Source organism: Ambystoma mexicanum, chromosome 6p (assembly GCF_040938575.1).
Source record: "Ambystoma mexicanum isolate Mex_15411 chromosome 6p, UKY_AmexF1_1, whole genome shotgun sequence".
Taxonomy (NCBI): Eukaryota; Metazoa; Chordata; class Amphibia; order Caudata; family Ambystomatidae; genus Ambystoma; species Ambystoma mexicanum.
Genome location: NC_090935.1, coordinates 755,290,861 through 755,307,443, shown reverse-complemented (window position 1 = coordinate 755,307,443; position 16,583 = coordinate 755,290,861).

Here is a 16,583-nt window from a genome sequence, read left to right as displayed (position 1 = left end):
GATGAGGAACTTGTTTTCAAATTGTAAAAAAATGTGTAAGCATTTTAAATCAATTAAAAAAACGAACAAAAAAAAACCATGGACAGAAATACAGTTGACTATTGCGCATCACTGCCGATTGTTGAAAGAGAAAAATAAGAAGAAGGACGATGCTAGAAAACTCAAGGAAGCTAAGTTTGTTCAGAGGAAATTGTCAAAGTATGCCATAGAAGGGGCAGTACTGAAAAGCAGAGAAGGACTCGGAATGCTGCAAGCAGTGGGTACATTAAAGGCAAATAATCAATGTAAAACAGATCAAGAAGGGTATAGGTTCACACTGCGAGGCAGAGGAATGGGTTTTAGAGGAAGAGGTGGTTTCCAGAATAATCAGGGTGGGTTTCAAAAGAACCAAGGAAGGTTTAAAAATATGCAGAATGATACCCAAAATATGCAAGGAGGTTTTAATCAAGAGGGGCTAGTCAGAAGAGCCCCTGGACATGTGGCATGGCAAGGCACATCGCGCGAACATGTGGGAGCCAAGGGTATGCACAGAATGGGCAATTCTCAAGAGGGAGGGACAGCTTATCCTCCCTTTGCCCAAGATCAGACAGTGTATCAAGCACAGATGGGGGAAATCGTTTTTTTTTTTAGTAGATACTGGGGCAACTCGCTCATGTATACGAGAGGGAAAATATCAGTTATCAGGAAATGCCATGAAGGCTCAGTACCTCTATGGAGCTACAAGTAGAGTTCCTTTTACTGATGAATTACCAGTCTCTATAGGAGAATGTGATATGTCTGTTCCGTTATTGTACTCAAAGCAGACACTGGTTAATATTCTGGGCTGAGATTTAATGATGAAGTTAAATTTGATGATTTCCTTTACTGATGAAGGCATAGTGTGTTCCACTCCAGGGATACAATATTTAAACGTGGGCAAATTTAAAATGGCATTTGCAGGGAAAATGGCTCTACAAGAAAAGCCATTAGAGCCAGAAGTCTTTCTTTTTGTTGACATGGCTACCCGGCTTAGTGGGAAAAATTATGATGATACCTGATGAGTTTTTGTTCTGGCCACAGGTACCTATGGATGAAGAGGGGAGACAGACTATTCTCCTGGAGTTACATTCCGCCATAGTGCGAGGGGAATTGGCCATGCTGGAAGGAACCGATGACGAAGGCAGGCCATGGAGAACTGTAATTGCCATTGGGGAAGGGTATAGATTGACTGATGTCACAGACGAAGATATGTTTAGGGATGATCCATCAGATGATGAAGTAGTATTCGAGATGAGTATTACATATTGGATCAGAATAGAGAGAAGGGAAATCCCACAGTGAATGGTGATAGTGCAGCAGCACCCAACATTTTTTGATGAGGACATGGAAAAAGCACCAACGCCTTTATGGACTACAGGCTCCTATGACATAAGCCTATTGAGGAGGGTGGGAGAAGTTAAGATTCAGCTGAAACCAGGAGCAATTTTACCTCAAGCAAGACAGCACCCTGTGTCTTGAGAGGGGGATGAGGATACTTTTAAGACTTTATCAGAATGATGTAACAGGGTATCTTAGTGATGTCAGAGTCATTGGGCCTCATTACGACCCTGGCGGAAATCGAAAAACGATGGCGGAAATGCAATACCGCCATCGAATAGCGCTCGGTGCGACTATGACCCGTCACCGCAAAGTACGATGCCATTAGCGACACCGTAGTGAACGCCAACGCTAACTGCACCAAGTACGCGCGCGCGCGCCATGCCAAACCGTAATTACCACCATGGCGCAACGGTACGCGAATTCTGACCCTAGCGGACATGCACCTAACGCCATCAAGCACGGCGGAAAGTACCATTCCGCCATGGTGAGAAGTACGGCATCGCGAACCAACCGTAAACGGCCCCACTGAGTGCCTGTACACCGCTCCCTGGCCACATAGTACAACTCCCCGTAGGTGCAATGAAGTCACACAATGCAACCAGTGAAATGTACTAGTCATCCATGCCTGCCAACGAACAAATGAATCTCAAGAGGGGCCAATGGGAGCTGCAGGGCACAGATGGCACGAATACAGAAGCCATCCCAATGGACATGACCTCAGTCTCCCACCAAGAAACGCACGCAAACACAGGCACCTGTGACCAGCAATATTCCGAAAATCACATCATTCCACCAATCCACCTGGCTGACCGGCATCTGTTACACAAAAGCTAATCCCCCGCCCCTGAGCATGACATCATTAAAACAGTCATATTGGCAGCCCTCATCCCTGACCTCACTGGGCTTCGTAGGCAAACGCGCCCAGCACAGTACCACGCAACTATACTCCGAAGCTGGAACCCAATGCAGATCTCCTCACAATACATCGCTCCCCAAATAGGAATATGCCACATCACTTGCAAAGAAGAACGCTACACGGTCCATATCAGAATAGAAATTTAATGCACAACAAATTCACCAAGCCCATACAGCCATTAGGCCATGAACCCCAAAACACATTTCACCATTGTGGGCTGCATCCGCAATAAATGACCAGCTACTTCTTGTGTGACGCCCTGTTCCTTCATGGTACACAGGGGCTACATTCTAGTACGAAAAGGCAACATGGAAGCGCCTAGAACCGCAGGGCCGTCCCAATAGGGAGGCACTAGTCCAGCTGAAAGGCCGAAATGTTTCTCCTAGCCACTAGTACTGCGTAAGGGCATGTGGCCCATTGGCGATCGTCCCATAAGATCGTAATGCTGCTCCACTGATTAACACGAAGCAGCAGGTGTCGGGAGTAAAATCCATCTGCAGGAGTGGCATACAGATGGCAGTGGCAAAAGGGGAGGAGATACCTGTCAACCAAATGAAATGAAAAAGAACAGTATGGCCATCAGAACTACATTTGAATTACTCACTTCAATGATCACACCAAATCCACAGCCATATGCATGCTAGCCCACTCCAAAGGATCATCACCACCCAAAAACCACTTGCGAATCATAACTATCTATATCGAGGTGAAAACACCATCACAAACGAGTGTACCTGTGCATGCGTCTGTTAAAACAGAATCCATCAGATGGGATTGGTAACGTGCATAGACACAAGTGTCTGAAGGCGCGTCGAGACAGGGAGGGCTCAACAAGGCTAGATAGACGATGGTCCCACTATGGCAGCCCTTCATCACATAGCGCAGAGGAGGCGGACAGATTCCAAGAAGCCCTGTACATGGCAAACTCTGTATCAATTCATCTGTCCATGCATCCATTCATCATTCCCTCATCCCGTAATGAAAACGCCTGTTTCCATACTCACATTACATGTGAAATTTCCATTGAGTCTGTGCGTTATGCAGCCTGCAAAATCCACTGTGCCCCAGCCCGTAATTCCAGTGTTGTGAAGTAACATGTATTTGGGAACGTCCGGCCTCATCGTCCACTTCGCCATTGCGCATCCCAAACTATTCATATCAATCATTGCATCCTCGCCATGGCCCCTGTCCCAAGGACATTGAACAATAGAACGTTATATTTGCAGTCAGACCTGTGGGCATCTCCTCGCCGCTAGCTGAAAACCGAAAGCGCCGCCCTTCGAATTCCTCATTTGCAACATCACGTCGAAAAGGCATCTGTGGCCGCTTGAAATCACAAATTAATCCATCTAGTGCGGCTGTGTGTGAAAATGGCAACTGCCTTCACTCACAAATGGGACGCCCCGCCCGTCGTTGAACCTCGGTACAGTGATGCATGAGGGTCCACCGTTACTCGAGTACTACGTTCCACTGACCCTTCACAAGTCTGTTCGCGACTGCAAAGATAGTATGTGAAACAATGGGACCATAGCCGAATGAACATATCAACCAATGTTACACTGCCATCGGGTACAAATACATGATTGTAATAGCAAGATGCCATTCGTCGAATTGCAGCGTTGTGTGCGGGACGTGCTCGCCCAAAGGGGAGAGCAGCTTGCACAGGTGGAATGAATCACCACAGGTGGAGGCCATACAGCCTGAAAACACATAAATTGCACGCCCAGTCTCCTCCCACAACCACTCCGAAATGCTACCGGCAGGACTAGCTATGTTGGCCCTGGGGGACCTGATAGCACTGCAGGTACTCCAACTTCAAGAAGAAGACGGACACCAACTACAACCGGCCGCACGGAGGAGACGCAGGAGGAGGAGGAGGGCAAGGCAGGGCCAGCAAGGGCCGCCAGCACATCCACTACCACCACGCAGGCAGCCCGCAATCCCACGCCTCCGAGCACATCCGTTCAACCTCACTGATGAGCAGATCCACACCCTCTACCGTTTGGACCGGGACACCATAACCGCCATTGTGGACATGACACAGGCTGACCTTGTCAGCATGATAGATAGCCCAACCGCCATCCCACCCCTACTGAAGGTGGTGTCTGTACTCCACTTCCTGGCCACAGGCACCTACCAGCACACAGTCGGACAGTTGCATGGCATTTCACAGCCACTGTTCTCACGGACACTATTGCAAGTGCTCGATGCCCTCCTGAAGCACGCAGACGACTACATCTCTCTACCACGCTCGGAGCAGGAAATTACGAACACAAAAGTGGGATTCCATGCACTTGCCGGCATACCGGGTTGCATTGGTGCCATCGACTGCACCCATGTGGAATTGGTCGTCCCACATGCCATGGAGGCCCAGTACCGCAACCGGAAACAATTTCATTCTCTGAATGTACAAATGGTGTGTGACTCCAACAGGATCATTACACATTGTTGTGCCCGATTCCCTGGATCAACCCATGATTCTATGATCTTGAGGAACTCTACAATACCACGCTACATGGAGCGACACGCAGGGAACAGATCCTGGCTACTCGGTGAGTCTCATTTCATGCATGATGATGTGGGGTATGTGATGCGGCAATGACCTGGCAGGAAGGGGGGGGGTGCGTACGTAGCAATGGCATTCCACATGATTCGTTTATCGTCCACATACAGGTGATGCCGGATATCCACTGAAGAGATGGCTCCTCACACCAGTCCGGAACCCACGGGACCAGCATGAGGAGGACTACAACCATGCCCACTCACGTACCCGTGTAGTCATAGAACAGGCATTCGGCCTACTGAAGACTTGTTTCCGGTGCCTCAGCAGGTCTGGCGGGGCACTCCTGTACCGCCATGTGAAGGTTGCGAAGATGGTGATGGCATGTGTCATGCTACACAACATGTGCGTACGTAGAAATGTGCCCATGCCCCCTGACGCAGAACTGCAAGCACCTGAAGATGGTCATGATGAGGGTGGGGATGTGGCAGCACCTCAAGGAGTCTGCGAGGCACAGGAGGGCCGTGACATTCGTCAGCATCTCATAGATGCATGCTTCTAGCACTCACGCCTGGTGGCTGATACATGGACACGGGACTCGTGGCACTGTGTGTGTATGGTACATGCACAATATGGACTGTACGCCTATAATGGCCTCGTACACAAAGATCAATGTCCACACATCTCATTGGTTGATCGTGCATTGTTTATGGCATATGTGATATCATGTTGAACACCCTATCGACCCGCCACCCAAGTAAGCCCAACACCCCCCCTCCAACCTCCTACCTCCCCCCCGAACACCAGTGTCCAGAGATGCTCATTGTCAGTGGGCAGTCGCTATTGCAAGCCCCCTCTGCGGGTATCAGGGGCACCCCTGCCTGTGGAGCGCAGGTTCCTCCCAGATCTACGTTGGGGGCTGCCCTGGACGGAACTTGCAACGGATGATGTCTCTGCCTGCTCACGTCCATGCATGTCCCTAAGGGTTTGTGAGAGCTCAGTGAGCACACGGCGCACTGCGGCAAGTTCGGCACATACGTCTTTGGACGTCGCATGCAGTTCCCCCCTCAGGCTCTCGGTGCTTCTCTCCATTTGGACTCTCAGGCTCTCGGTGCTACTCTCCATTTGTGCCCTTAGTGTCTCTGTACTTCTCTCCATTTCTGCCCTAAGTGTCTCAGTTGATGTTTCTATGTCTGCCTTAGTGCCCCCACATTCATCGGCATGGTCCTTGAGGAGCGTGGCCAGTTGCTGCTGTTGCACGATTAACTGGTCGAGGGACTGTTGCCTCTGCTGGGCCATGGCCATTTGCGGTGGTGTCACAGAGTGGCTGTTCGCCTCATGTTGCCCTGCCACAGGGCTTGTGGGGGATGGCCAGTCGTCGTCTTGTGGGTGCCCCTGCGTGGTATCCTCATGGTGTACGGGATGGAACAGACAGGGGGATTGGGACAGGTCATGGATGGATCTGACTTCGACATCCCCGTTTTCTGTGTCGGAGCATGCTGCCATTAATGCAGTGTCACCTATGGTGCTGCTGCCACCAGAAGCAGTGCCTGATGTGGCATCCATTGGGGGGACCTGTGGTGGTGGTGGTGTGGGCATGCTGGCTGCTGGGGTGCCTGTTGGAGTTCCCTCCTCTGTGCTGCCACTTGATTTGTGCTGCTGCCGTGTCTTGATGCGTGCAGCTGAGGTGGAGGGTCTTTGGCCGTTGGTCTTGGCCCTCTTTGCAGGTGTGCTGGTAGGGGTGTCCTGGAGCTCGTCGTTTGGATCGGACCCTGTGGTGGAGTAAAGGAGGGCGAGCATTATTAATGGGTCTGTGGAAATTGGAATGGCAATGTATCACATGCATTGGGGTGGTACCTGAGGGTGATTTGGGTCGGGGCCTTGGAGGTGGTTTCATTTGTGTGTGGTGTGAGGGTGCAGTTGTTTGGCAGCCTGCAGTTAGGGTGTGCCTGCTGCACGTGTAGAGGGTGTTTTTAGGATTTTTAATTATTTATGTATTTGATGTGAGTTTTGAAGTGTGCTATCAGGCCTATGTATGTGGACGTTCTCCTGGACATGTGTTACTGTTGCACTATGTGGGCACGTGGTACTTCACATGATTGGACATTGTGGTTTTGGCATTGTTTTATATGGGCCACCTACCTGATTCTTCGGATGTCTGCACTCCTTTCTCCATCCCTCCGACTCCCTCTATGCTCTCCATTCCTATGGTGGAGGCACAGATTTCTTCCCAGGGGGTCAACTTGATGGGTGATTCCGATCCTCCCCCGGTGGCTGTGGCAATGTTGCGGTTGGCAGAAAGTATGCTACGGACGCGTATCCGCAGGTCGTCCCATCGCTTTCTGCATTGCTGTGGGTTGCGGGGTGCGGTCCCCACCGCACTTACCCGCTGTGCCACCAAGGCCCATATGGCCTTCTTGTTCGCAAGTGCCGTCCTGGTCATTTGCGTGGAGAAGACGGCGGCTGCATTCTCCTGGAGGGTCTCTGTGAGTACGGTGAGTTCCTCACGGGAGAAGTGGACCTGCCGCTTGCGGTCGCACGCTTTCTTCGCTACTTTTCCCATTTTTCTTGGTTTCACTAGGGTGGATGACGGGTTGGGATGTGTCTCAGCGTAGTATTTTTAATGGTTGTGTGGATTTAGTGGTTTTATAGGTGTACGGCGTGATGTTTCCCGTTCCGGGACCATGCTTTTACTTCCGTTTCCGTATTTTTACGGTCACCGTACTTTCCGGTTGGCGCTCACTGCGGTGTCCGCTGAGATGGGTGGCGGTATTGCACCTAGGGTGCCGTACGGCGGCGGTGTGGGCCGTTTTGGGGTCATTTCAGCCATCGCGGACTTTGCACTTCCGCCATGGCGTGGTGCTCGTGCCCGATGGGTCGGAATGAGCCGCACTTTGCTCCATCGTGCAATGGCGGAAACGCTATTTACGCTGTGGCTGTCCGGTCAGTCACTTTCCGCCAGGGTCGTAATGAGGGCCATTGTGTAATACTGCTGTGTATCCTGTGTTAAAATTGATATTAATTCAGGAAATGAGGTCAATTAACCAGATTGTAGAGGCAGAGTTTCCTTTAGTTCCGAATTCAGTGACAACACTATGTAGTATCCCCGTAAAGTGAATCCCTGCAGGGCCGTGAGAGCCCAGCATGAAATGAAAAAAAAAAAAGATTTTTTTTTTAGCCTGGAAGAAATGGGCTGGGTGGCTCACATGGTCGGGCTGAAGCATGAAACTGTCTCAGGCTCCAATGAAAAGTGGCCTGCAGTTGTAAATGGATATTCATTCCGTTAGTCACAGACTCTTTGAATAGTACCCAAGGGGGTGCTTTGTTTTAAAAAGTAAGAATATTGTGATATTTAAAGAATATTTATTCCACAATAATGGTCAAAATTACTAACTGCATAGTGAAGTAAATCATCAAAGTGGCCCATTTCGACTGGCCCACACTAGCATTTTGCATTTTTTGTACAGGTATTGCCCTATTGACCTATAGGCCAGTCTGAGCCTGGGGGCTCATCCATAATGGCGAGGGGGCGCCCACCCATTGTGTTAGGCCCAGTGGGGGACAGGGGACAGGAATGGTATCTTTTTACTGGACATCTATCATAGATGTCCAGTAAAAAATGTAATGCCTGCCCCTGGGCACCCCAGCACCAATTGCAAACTGTTTTGCTATTTACTATTTTTTTTTAAAGTATGCTCTACAATGCTACCTTTTAACCCATTATTTAAAAAAAAGAATTCACAAGGGGAACATCCCAGAGCCCCCCTTGATTAGTTCAGGCTCCCTCCCTGCGTTGGTTCACTATGGCATGGGGAAATACACTTAAAAAATGTACCATCTGCCACTGGCCCTCGGACTGTGTTGGGAACGGGATGGGGGTACCCAGGAACTGTGGTGGGAGCAGGATGGTCGGGAGCACTGGGATAGTGGTGGGAGCAGGGTGGGGAGAGCTCAGGGTCTGTGATGGGGTGGGAGAGCCCAAGGACTGGGTAGGAGTGGAATGAGGGAGCCCAGCGGCTGTGATGGAAGCAGGTGATGGCGCAAAATACATACAGTCCATGTGGCCTGCCCACATTTTGCCCAGGGGGACCCAGGCCAAACATTTTGAAGACCACTGCTGTAGAGGCATGATATTTCATGGTGCTTGACTTGAAAAATGTGTTTTTCTCAATCTCGTTGCATAAGGACTCCCAAGACCTTACGTCATTCACGTTTCTTCAAACTAAGCCGAAGAGTATTTGTTTGCCCCAAGGTTACTGTAACTGTCCAGTGATCTTTAATAGGGTCCTGCAGATGGACCTAAGCAATATCGATTTGCAAAGTTTGTTTGTTTGTTTGTTTATTCATTTTTTAAGCGCACCAGACTCGTGAGTAAAAGGGCGCAGTTATATGGAGATGCAAGGCTTACATAGTTGCGTATACATAGGTTACAAAATTTACATAATAGCAAGATATACAGTTTTTACATGAATACAGGATATATACAATGTACAAGATCAGACGAAGAAAAGAATAACCAATGAAATAAATAAATGATCGGTAGGCAATGTGCAGAGGATAAATGTGCAGTAGTCCGCTGTTACTGAAGGATGACCAAGTCGCTAGCGAGGTAGGCAAGTCCTCTAAGGGTGGTGGGAGACTAAGGATCTGTAGAGTGATATGTTTTATTAAATTGTTCCTGAAGTGTAAGTAGGATTGGTCTGCTCTCAGCTCCTGAGGCAGTGAGTTCCAACTTTTAGCTGCCTTAACAGTGAAGCTGTTACCCCCAATGGTGGAGAGCTTATATTTAGGAATAGTCAGACAATTAGTGTTCCCAATTCTAGTAGGTCTGAGAGAAGTTCTTCTCTGGAGTTTATCTATGAGGTTGCTAGGGGCTGCGTTGTTAAGGGCTTTATGTGTCAAGGAAAGCGTTTTTAGTAATATTTTGTTAGATGTGGATAGCCATTTGTGTTGACGTCTCAATGAGGAGATGTGAGTTTTCTTATTTATGCCTAAGGCTGCTCTTAGGGCGTTATTCTGTAGTGTTTGGAGCCTTTGAATGGTAGATTTGTTGGCACCACTATAGAGGGATTTGCAATAGTCGATTCTGGAGAGTATTAGAGCTCTAGCCAGGATCAGACAACTATTGTCAGAGAGGAACGGTTTACCAGCTCTGAGTAATTTGCAGGTGTAGGCCGTGGCAGAGGTAAGGGATTTGACCCGTTTATCAAAGGACAGTGTGGAGTCCAAGTAGAATCCAAAGGTTTTTACTTCCTTGGAGACTTTGATGGTGTTACCGTCAATATTGAATGATGAATATTCTTGGCCTAGTTTTTTTATATTAGCCTGCGAGCCCAGAATTATAAGTTCAGTCTTATCATTGTTCAAGCATAGGCCATGAGTGGCCATCCATGCTTGGATGATAAGGTAAACTTTGTTCACTAGACCCATGTCCGTACCGTAATCCCCAGAATGTGGGAGGAGAATCTGAGTATCATCTGCATAGTTAGTGTAGGTGATAGCCAGCTGGTCCAGATCGCCGAACAGTGGCTTAGTGAAGATGTTGTAGAGGGTAGGCGAGACGCAGGACCCTTGGGGGACACCACATAGGATGGGTGTAGGGTCGGCAGCTGCTGAGGGGGAGAAGATTCTCATGGTTCTCTCACTCAGGAAGGACTCAATCCATTTGATGGCACCCGTAGAGAAGTGGGCTGCCGAATCAAGGTGCCGGCATAAGACCTTGTGGTTGACCAGATCAAATGCGGCAGAGAGGTCAAGTAGGAGCAAGAGTACTGTCCTACGTTTGTCTCTCAGTTCGTCTATTTGGGACTTTAGGTCGATTAGGGCTGTCTCTGTTCCGTGTAGTGGACGGAAACCAGATTGTCTGTTGCCTAGTAGTTTATGCAATTCCAAGTGTTTTTGAATTTACCTGTAAGCGGCTTTATCCAATATTTTTAGTAGAAATGGGACAGTGGTAATGGGCCGGTAGTTCGTGGGAATAAGAGCATCTAGTGTCTGTTTCTTGAGGAGGGGTAGCACCCAAGATTGTTTGAGGTTAGCAGGTATAGTACCTGAAGCAAATGAGGCATTTATCAGTTTAGTTATGAATGGGGAGAGTTCTCTGGCAGCATCTTTTATTAACTGTGCTGGGCAGATATCACCTTTACAGTTTGAGGGCTTCAAAGATAGGGTGATTTTTTCTACCTCTGGGGTAGACATTTTAGAAACATGGAAGGTAGTGTTATGAGCCGATGGTGACTCGTTAGGCAAGAAAGTGTTAGGCAAATGCTGTAAGTTCAGAACTTCTTTTTTTTGTTGAATTTTATTCTGGAGTGTGTCAATTTTATTCGCTAAGGCATGTTGGATGTCTGTACACCAGGATTTGTCCTTAGTGCAGACATCAGGAATGATAATTGGTGACTCTAATTCTTTGAGTATGCAAAAGAGTTCTTTCATACTTGAATTTGAGTTAGCAATGCGCTCGTCGTATGAATTACGTTTTGCCTGGCAGATTTCCTTCTTGTAGTGTGAGGAAAGTGAGGTTAATTTGGCTTTGTTCTCACTAGAGGGGCAAAGTCTCCAATTAGTTTCACTTTTATTCTTTAATGTGCGGAGGTCTTTAGGTTGTGGAGTGAACCATTTGTTTAAGTGGGCTATTGGTTTGCTAGGCCTAAGTTTGATAGGGGCAATTTTGTCCAGTGTGGTGAGCATAATATTGTTAAATTCCTGAACTAGGCTACTAGGTTCAAGATTATCAGGCAATGTGTTAAGTGTGGGCAGAATGGCAGGGATAACTTTCTCTACCGAGATATTTTTTGTGCTTCTGGTTGAGCATGGTGGTGCTAGTGGTTGAGCCAGTGGAATAGGTCCTATAGTGGAAAGGTGAAAGGAGATCAGAAGTGGTCTGTCCAAGCTAAAGTCAGGATAGATGAAATAGTGGCTGAGCAATTAAGGTCCACTATCCAGTCCAAGATTCTCCCTTTAAGGTGGGTAGGTTTATTGACTTTTTGGGTAAGGCCTAATGCTTTGATCGTATTGGCTATTTCAGTTGCGTTTTTGTCCATTTGGTCATTGAAGCCTAGGTTAAAGTCACCTAATAGGAGTAGTTGCATGGTAGGTTTAAGGTTATTCGTAATTATATTATGCAGGTCTTCCTCAAAGGTACCAAGAGGGCCTGGTGGTCTATATATAAGGTGTACGGTAAGGGATTGCGAGTTATTTATCTGAATTTGGGCAGTGAGTGTTTCACAAGATTGTGATAGAAGGGTAGGGACCAGTTTGAGACCAAGAGCAGTTTTAGAGATAATAGCAATACCGCCACTTTGGGCATTATCACGGTCTTGTCTGACTAGAGTATAGCCATCAGGGATGGCTAGCATGAGAGCAGGTCCTGCTGCGTTATGGAGTCAGGTTTCCGTAATTGCAAGGAAATCCAGGTTCCCTTCAGTGATTAAGTCGGCAATATCGGTGGCGTGTGCGACTAGTGATCTTGCGTTGAGAAGCACTCCTTTGAGAGGGAGGGTGTATTGTTGACTCGGGCCGGTTTGTCAGAGATATTGCAAACTTTGGCCTTATGGTTGTTAAGATGAGGGGTATTCGCGTTCAAGATGGACATTGGAAGATGCATCTTAGAGTGGCTAGGTGGTTGTAAGTTGAGTTTGTAATTAGTTTTGAGGTTGGTGGCCAGAAGGGCTCTTCTAAGTGGTTCATATAGTTTAGCTAGTCTAGCGCGAAGTCTGTTATTTCTATTGGGCGTGGCGCATGGTAAGGAGGCGTAGGGTATTGTCTCTCGGGCCTTGTTGAATATGGAGAGATTAGGTTGCGCAATGTTTGTAAGGATTGGTAGGCTAAAGTCTAAGGTAGGTACTGGTGACTGGCCAGTGTGTTCCTGGCTGCTGGAGTCCACCTGTATGGCAGTAGCCATGGTACAGAGCAATATTGCTAAGTTTAGCATCCTTCCAATCCCAGTGTCAGGATGGTGTGGTGTCAAAGGTAAGGGATTCCTTTGCCGCTAAATGGAGCAGATAAGTGGGTAGAGCTAGGGAATGTCTAACGTGATGTGGTCAACAGCATTAGGCAAGGCGTAGCATGAGGCCCGTTAATGTTAACTAGTGATCATACAATACAGCACAGTCAAGATATGGTCTACTAGTGACCATAAGGCACAACACAGTCAAAATGTGGTCTATTAGTGACCATAAGGCACAACACAACACAAGTCAAGAAGTGGTCTACTGGTGACCATAAGGCACAGCACGATCAAAATGTGGTCTACTAGTGACCATAAGGCACAACACAGTTAAAATGTGGTCTACTAGTGACCATAAGGCACAGCACGGTCAAAATGTGGTCTACTAGTGACCATAAGGCACAACACAGTCAAGAAGTGGTCTACTGGTAACCATAAGGCACAGCACAGTCAAAATGCGGTCTACTAGTCTAAAGTGTTGTGCTGCAGTACGTAGATGACATTTTAAATTGTAGCATGACAGAAGAAGAGTGTAGGCAAGATTCAATTTGGTTAGTGACTATCCTAGCAGACAAAGGAGAAGTTGCAATATTGCCAGGAGCAGGTATTGTAATAGGCCAGTTAATCTTGCATGAGGTGAAGAAAGTCACACCTGAGAGAGCTGAGGCGATTATGAAAACACTAAAACCGCACACTATAAAGCAAATGCAGCAGTTTCTGGGATTGTACAACTATGTTAGAGCATGGGTATTTGATTATAGTTCTTACAGGAGATCCCTTTTGCAGGCTTTTAAGAAAGCCCAATTGAACAAGGAAAAAATAGAATGGACTGAGGAAATGGAGGGAGGGCTTGAAGAATTGAAAAAAGGTATTTATGCAGCTCCAGTTTTAGGAATTCCCAATTATTCTGAGGATTCCTTCCTGTTTTTGCACATGAATGGGACAGTTAACACAGCAGTGCTTACACAGAAGACTACACTAGGGTATATTCCTCTGCCATATTATAGTGGGATTTTAGATCCAGTTATGAGAGGACACTTGCCTTGCGAACAATCACTGGCAGCATCCGCGTTCGCCATTGAAAAGTCTACAAGCATTGTGATATGGTGTCCCATGACTTTATTTGTTGAGCATGCTTTGTTTGCCCTTTTGGAGATACCTAAGGGTACATTGACATCTCAGAGGGCTTCTGCATATGAGGTAGTTATATCGAATCCAGCGATCAAAATAGTCAGGTGTAAAATAATGAACCCTGCCACTTTTGTAGCCAAACCTGTGACAGCGGATGAACAAGTGCATGATTGCTCAAACTACAAAGAGTTTTATGATGAGATTCCAAGGGTAAAGCAGAATGCTCTAGCGGGGGGGTGTTCTCTTTATTGGCGGATCTTCAAAAATTGATCAAACTGATGGGGAAAGTAATTCAGCTTCAGCTATGGTAAGGCACAGAGCTAATGGGGAATTTGAAGTGGTAGCAAGTGCAAGACTACCATCTCATTTTTTGGCACAAGCTGCAGAATTGGTGGTGCTTATTGTCACACTCGAGAAACACGCAGGGCAGGAAGTAAGAGTGTACAGTGGCTCCGCCTGCGTGACGTCAACCGAGCATTCAGGGCTAGCATTTTGGAAAAGGAGGGGCAACCTCCTAGCGGACGACACTCCAGTGCAACACACAGCATTATTGCACTACAACTCCCAGTAGCCATTGCAATAGTTAAATGCGCAGCACATACTGAGAAAACTGATTTTCAGGAACAAATCCGCAGATTTAGAGGCCAAAAGGGTAGCATATTCACCAGATATTTCAAATTTTGATACTCCAGATGTAAAAGAAAAAGTGGTCACGATTATGATTGTAAATATAGGGCTTAATCATTTGTCTAGAGCACAGTTGATGGAAGATCAAAATAGTGTTCCACAGGAAGAACAAGAATTCTGGAAACAGAGAGGGTGTTCTTTATCCCCCTCTGAAGCATTGTGGCAACTGGGCAGTACTGGAAATGCGGTGATGCATGTACCCTTATTAAGGGTAGTGCTTGAAGAGCTGCACTACACTGCGCATGTAACTAGGGAAAGCCTCCACGCAGGTATTGCGGAGGACTGGTTCATACCCAATCTCTTAGAACACGTTGCCTTTTATGTAGTATATTGCATTGTATGTCGAAAGTTTACCGCTGGGCACACACTGCGAACAATCAGAGGAGTGATTCCTTGACTGAACGGTCCTTTTCAGCATTTACATATTGACTATGTCGATGTGCTGCAAGTATGTAGTGGATATGGGTATATGATAGTGGTGGTGTGCCCCATTTTGAGATGGATTGAAACTGGTCCATGTACACACCCTGATGCCACCTGCACTGTGAAGATTTTAGTCCAAGAAGTCTTTCCGAGATTGGGAGCATTAGAGGTGTTGAGATCCGACAATGGGCCCCATTTTGTTAATTAAATATTCGAACAGACCAGCCTATTGCTTAATATAAAACACACGTTTTCTTCTGCTTATCACCCGCAAGCAAAAAGGATATGTGAGAGACTCAACAGTCTCCTCAAAGAAAGAATCGCTAAACTCAAATTGACATTGAAGAAGGGATGGCTGTATTGCCTGCTCCTTGCATTGTATGCATTAAGGAATTAGCCTGGGTCTGACCACCACTTCACATGCCATGAGTTAGTAACAGGAATGCAAATGAGAATTCCCCTGTCACCTCCATCAAGAAGTAGAATTGATGCCCAGACGACTGCAGATTTGTTAGGAAATTAGCTTCGTGTGTATTTGACATGTATGACTGCTGGTATCTTTGTTATTTCAAATCAACTCAAGCGTAACGAGTGTCGGTCTCAGGACACAGATGAAGAACATTCAGCAACCGGATGTGCAAAATTGTACCCAAGTTATTTATTGGAGATTATTGGAGATCCCGTTTTAGTGTGTAACTACATCAATGACATTTGTGATGTCATCTTTGATGTCGTGGGTGTTAGTCTTAGCAGTGCACGATGGTGGCGCAAATTATGGTTGCTTCGCTTACCATAACTGGCGAATTTCAAGGGTTTTTCGGTTTTACTTGGAACCATAACGTCCCTTTAACAAAGTTTTTTCACTGAATTTCATAGGTTTTTAGTAGCGCAACTTAACCATAAAGTCCCTTTAAAAAAAGTTTTTTCATTGAATTTCATAGGTTTTTATTAGTGCAACTTAACCATAACGTCCCTGTAACACATTTTTTTTTACTGAATTCCATAGGTTTTTATTAGTGCAGCGTCACCATAACATCCTTTTCAATAGATGAAGACCACTAGCATCTTAGGTCCTCAAAGTGAGAACCCCGGGTGGTAAAAAAAAGATTTTTCTTCCAAAACCGGGACGCCTGCGGCATCCCGGTGTAGGAAGGAAAATCTTTTACCAAGATGGCCACCATGGAAAGAGAAGGTGGGGTGTATAAAGAGAACACAACAGGGCATGAGCGGGGGGTGGGGGGGAAAAAGAAGGAGACACGGGGCATGAGCGGGGGGTGGGTAAACAGGGGAGACAAGGGGCATGAGCGGGAGGTGGGGGGAAAAGGAGGGAGACACGGGGCATGAGCAGGGGGTGGGGGAACAAGAGAGAGACATGGACCATGAGCGGGGTTGGGGGGAACAGTAGGGAGACATGGGGCATGAGTGGGGGGTGGGGGGGAACAGGGGAGACACGTGGGCATGAGCGGGGGGTCGGGGGGGACAGGGGAGACAAGGGGCATGAGCGGGTGGTGGGGGGAACAGTAGGGAGACATGGGGCATGAGCGGGGGGTGGGGGGAACAGGGGAGACACGTGGGATGAGCGGGGGGTGGAGGGAAACAGAGGAGACACGGGGCATGAG